This window comes from Thunnus maccoyii, chromosome 4 (assembly GCF_910596095.1).
Source record: "Thunnus maccoyii chromosome 4, fThuMac1.1, whole genome shotgun sequence".
Lineage (NCBI taxonomy): Eukaryota > Metazoa > Chordata > Actinopteri > Scombriformes > Scombridae > Thunnus > Thunnus maccoyii.
In genome coordinates this window covers 29,537,914-29,543,544 of record NC_056536.1, presented here as the reverse complement: position 1 = coordinate 29,543,544, position 5,631 = coordinate 29,537,914, and the positions used below count along the sequence as shown (strand labels likewise).

General features: G+C 37.4%; 1 long non-coding RNA gene across 1 annotated transcript; it reads left to right on the top strand.

The window, feature by feature from the left end:
- Positions 1-4,811: 4,811 nt before the first annotated feature.
- On the top strand, positions 4,812-5,415 carry LOC121895117. Its single transcript, XR_006095682.1, has 3 exons — positions 4,812-4,882; positions 4,968-5,008; positions 5,174-5,415. It is a non-coding gene; the product is annotated as an uncharacterized LOC121895117 (long non-coding RNA).
- The last annotated feature ends 216 nt before the right edge of the window (positions 5,416-5,631 follow it).

The window sequence follows — 5,631 nt, the reverse complement described above, 5'->3', positions numbered from 1 at the left end:
ATGGTTTATCCACATATTTATGCTTCCCTCTGGAAGCAATGGGCAATTTAATGGGCAGTTTTCTTCATAGAGTGCTGTTAATGTAGCCAGGAACACATTGAGGGCTTAGTCTGGTTCATCAACATAAACATCAATATTTCTCTGGGTCAATGCCATCTTCAATATCACTCAGTTTATGCTCTGTATAGTCAAAAGTCTTAAAGCTTAATTGTTCACATTTATGTGGGCTGTGCAAACTTTCCCCCACATCATTTGAATTTCATTTCTTCCTCCATGATCATTTTTGCCTCTTCCAGTGTTCAGTTCAGTCTTATCAATACTTTACAATTCTTTGTCCATGTTGCTTGTATCTTGTTTTGCTTTTTCAGGATGCATATCTGGAAGTATCAGCATTTTTCTTAGTAAGGTGCTCATTTAGGTATGCTTCAATAGTTGTTCAACTATTGTTCTTGTGTGAATAAAGAGTGAGAAGAACTATTGTTCTTCTCACTCTTTATTCTTATTCCGTCTACCGTACATTTTTGCCACGTTTCAACTGCTGCATACTTTGTGCTATAAAAACCATTCAAACGTCAATCTGTGCAGCTTATTCAGCAGATGTGTGCTTGTATTTTTCTGAGATGTAACATGTTTCAGCGATTTTATATAATTTTTTAAAACATTAAAATTTATAATGGCAGTCTATGGGACGAACCATCCAACCGAGTTGGAACTTTCGTCACTTTGACACTCAACTGCTCAGACGTCCCTTATCCTACAAATGCCATTCAAACTTTAAAATGTTCACAAAACTTTGAATTTTCAAAGTTATCAGATTGTTTAGTGATATCCATTGTATCCACTCTTCAGCTTCCAGTTATGCAATCTGAATCCGCTTTCAGCAATCACATGCAATTTCTACAAAAATTGCATTTTCTAGTTTTGGACCAGACATGTTTTTCTAAACTGCTGTCACTCCCACAATTTTAACTCCTCAAGCACATATCTGGCCTCAGTATGTTGCCACAAGCCTCCTCTCTCTCAAAATCTAAATACAATTCACATAGGACTTATAGTTTTTGAGATCGGAACCTTAATTGATAGAGAGTCCCTGTCATGTTCTCATTGACTGCAATAGAGTCTGAGACTCTGTGAGTCTCCTCTCACTCCAGTTTCTTAAACTTACAGATTCTCTCTTCCTTCAAACACATTTTACACATATCATTCATTCTCATGTTAAGGGCAGAACTCAGAGTCGAAGGATGCAGGTGTGCACAGCTGATGTCAATCTGCTTGTTGTGCTGAGCTGAGCTGAGCTGAGCTGAGCTGAGCTGAGCTGCTTTTTTGTCAATTTCATGCAATTGACAGACTAAATACCAAAATCTGGCCTGATGTTAGTGTGAGACATGTTATCTCAATGCATGGCATGTCTGTCTTACAACCATGAGGGTGTAGGTTCAATTCCACCTATTACTAATTTTAATCTTGGTAGATTTTTCAATATTCTTCAGCTTCCAGTTATGTAATCTGAATCCACTTTCAGCAATCACACGCAATTTCTACAGAAATTGCATTTTCTAGTTTTGGACCAGACATGTTTTTCTAAACTGCTGTCACTCCCACAATTTTAACTCCTCAAGCACATATCTTGCCTAAGTATGTTGCCACAAGCCTCCTCTCTCTCAAAATCTAAATACATTTCACATAGGACTTATAGTTTTTGAGATCGGAACCTTAATTGATAGAGAGTCCCTGTCGTGTTCTCATTGACTGCAATACAGTCTGCAGGATGTGTGTCTCCTCTCACTTCGGTTTCTTAAATTTACAGATTCTCTCTTCCTTCAAACACATTTTACACATATCATTCATTCTCATGTTAAACTAGTCTTGCTTTCACTAATGATGTACAAATCTCTGGGCTTCAAGCTCTACTTTAAGACAAATACATTTTCCTCATCAAAATGGAGATTTTTTCCTTTCATTTTTGTGAATGTCTGTTGGCTTAGTGGTTAAGAACACTGTTTTCTGATCAGATTCACCTTAGATGACAAGGTTGTGTGTTCAATACTTGCTCACTGCAGTGCTCCTTATAATATTGCTCTCATGTACAAAGTTGCTTTACATCTCTATCATGTACTGAAGGAATCCAGGTGATGTAAATCTGCTTAATGAGCTGAGCTGAACTGCTTTTTTGTCAATTTCATGCAATTGACAGGCTAAATACCAGAATCTGGCCTAACATTACTATGTGACATGTTAGCTCAATGCATAGCATGTCTGTGTTACAAACATGCGTATGTAGGTCCCATTCCACCCATTGCTGATTTTAATCTTGGTAGATTTTTCAATACTCTTCAGCTTCCAGTTATGCAATCTAAATTCGCTCTCAGCAATCACACGCAATTTCTACAGAAATTGCATATTCTGGTTTGGTTTTGTCCTCTTTATTCACAAACCAAATTATGATTGCTAGCTTCTATTTGATATTTTTCAAAGGAAGAATTTGACAGTCCCCAATATTTTTGCTTTGGATAGTCATGTCTTTCCTGCCAAAGAAATTAATGACCTGTTTTTCCACTGAGTGCAACTCACTTTATGGGGAATCCTCCCCGTCTTTGTTTCCAGCCATAGTCCTGGCATAGATTCGGAGTGTGGCTTCTAATCTACTAATGACCAATTTGTCTATGCGTGAATATTGTTCCATATCATCAATTCTCTGTTCCAGGTCTTTGATCCTCTTATCTTTCTCTTTGATTAGGATTTTCAGCTCATGCGCCTCTTCCACTGGTTCAAGTAAATTCGCTTGTTGTTCAGCCAGTTTGCTCATCTCCTCAAACATTAAATTTAGTCTATTTTTGATCTCCTCCATATCCTCCTCATTAATTGTGGCTGTTGTTTATTTAGGTGGCATTTTGCTCTCAAGTTATGAAACTGAGAAAAATGAATTGCAGTTAGTGAAATACAATGTGACTGCAGTGTCTCAGCTGACTCTCATAGTTGGTCATTTTTTGTACTGATGATTTAACTGGTAGAGTTTTAATGCTGATCTAAGCCGTAGAAGAGCTCAAACTATGAGTCACATAATGTTATCTAAGGGGAAAGAGAGATTTTTTTACTTCGGAACCAGGGGTGCCCGAAATAGCTCCTCCTACTTCACAACTCTGCCAAGACACAAGTTAACAAGACTGACTGGAGCCAAACACACTGCAATTCCTTTAAATGTAAATGAGTCAATGTTTTACTGCTGAAAAGAGGAAACACACTCTCAAGACTTTCATAACTGTTTTGCTCAGGACAAAGACAACCTGTTACCAATTTTGCTATTTAGGTTGCAACAAAAGAAAAGAAAAAAAAGATAAACCACTTGCTCCCTCCTTTTGTAAACTTTAGATCAGATATCTTCCTTGAGTAATTTCATTGCAAGAAATTGGTAACACAATTCACTGTTGTCTTTCTCATCTGAAGCTGATATAAGGCTTTAGCAACCTGAGTTAGACAAATCAAATGGGAACCCTCTGCATTTTCAGTCCGATCAGTACAAAATCTACTCTGTGTTTCTCTTGATAGTTTTCCGTGCTAAGGTATGAAGGAGGGACAGAAACACAAGAGGGAATTTGGCACTTAAAAAGACTGAACTTTGGAAAATATCCACTTGATTTTTCTAAATTAGATTGTTAAACCTCATATTAGCTTCAGCTGAACTTTAGATGGTATTTTCCACAGAAACAGTTGTTGTGATTGTATCTAGAAATGGTTTGCATCAATCAAATCACAAGAATCTTGGCTTTCCAAAGATGTGTCGCATGAGTACTCACTTGAAGACAAGGAGTTATGTTCTTACCATAGTTGTGTGGATTATATGCACAATATTATTATATGTGTATTATTAACATGATATCAATATTTCATTTTTTAAATACCACAGTTATATCAGTACCGGTAATACCGGTCAATACCGGTATATCGCGATACCCCTAATTGGGACATACATCCGGCCAAAGATGTCTACAGGCTGGTTAGAGTGTTTGATCCTAGGCAGGCTCCAGCCATGGAAAAGCAAATTGAAGTCTACACACTTGGTTTGGATCTTGTTGAATATTAGAGGGGCCTGAGTGTGAGATTCCAAGGGTTGCGGAGGTGGCAGTGCCCTACATCTACTCACCCAGTCAGCTCAGTCGACTGTTAGAGGAGTTTCAGCAAATACAAGACTCTACAAGCGAGAGGCACTCACTAAGCTGAACACAAAGAGGCTGACAATCATGTACTTCAATGGAGATGTCTGTGAAAGATGGAAGATTGCAGACAGACTTTTACTGTTTTTTAATTTATAATGTGAAGCTTAGATGCGAAGTACTTTATTTTACAAAAGGACGGAATATTTTGTTTTATAACTATATTGAAGCACTTTCTTTGATATTCATTAAATTTTGAATGTTTTCTCATTGAACGGTTAAAAATTGAAATTATTCACCCACCACATGATAAGACACTCTTTTTAATGACAAAATGTGTTTAAAAAATTCAGAAAAATTGAAACGGAAAACACGGAATTTGCAAAAAAATAAAATGGAACCTGAAAGAAGTTAAAATGGATTTCATATGGCCCTAATTTTAATTATACATTTTTATTTATATATCTATCTTTCGTGGTAGGACAACACCAAGGCAAATTCCTTGTATGTGTAAACCTACTTGGCAATAAACCTGTTTCTGATTCTGACTTAATAAACCGCAGCAACTCCCCTTCTACAGCAGTGTGAACTACTTTGAACACTGTGTGTCTCTCATCCAGGTCGCATCCTCATCATCTTTCCTCTGGTTGTTTCTGTGACTGTGGTTGTGGTGCTTTTGGCTGTTTTTCTACCGCTCCTACACAAGTGGAAGAAAAGAGGAAGCTCTAATAGTGAGTTACCTTCCTATTCTCACTCTTTCAATAATTACAAATGAAGAAGAATGAAAACACCTTTGTTGTACTTTGTCTTCCACAGATGTGAACAGCAGGGCCCCCTTAACCAGCACAAACATGGAGGTGACTTTTTTCAACTCTTTGTTTTCCTTTTTTACTTTACATCAAGGTATCTGTGCTCTAAATGTTTAGTTAACAGAAGAATATCTGGGCTGTTAAAATGGTTATGTATCTCATGTACATTATCATTCCTTGTCACCTTGGTAAATTGTACTGTTGTTTTTTCAGCCTGTCTATGAGAATTCTGCTCCAGTCTCCACATTGGAAGACTACGAGAACGTCAATCCATCCTCCACCTACGAGACCCTTAATCCAATCACTATGGATGACCAGACGTACAGCACACTCAATCGTGCCACACAGGAATAGTTGTGGTTTATTTTGAGGACATCTTCCTTCTGTGATCTAAAATATCTCAATCTATTATTTGCCTGTGCTCTGTACTGTTTTACATTTTTGTTAATACTTTTTCTGATTTACGCTGCATATTTTTTTAAATTTCTGTACTGTGTTCTTGTTGTTTCCGTTATTGATTTGTATTAACTGGCACATGCACCATTGTTTTAATGCTATGTTCTATACCTACTGCAAATTCATATATTACACTGCTGTTTATGTTATGGTTCTTTTTGCAGTCTGACTGTGTCCCTAGCTGCCGTTCTCCACCGGTCCTCCAGAGGCCCTCA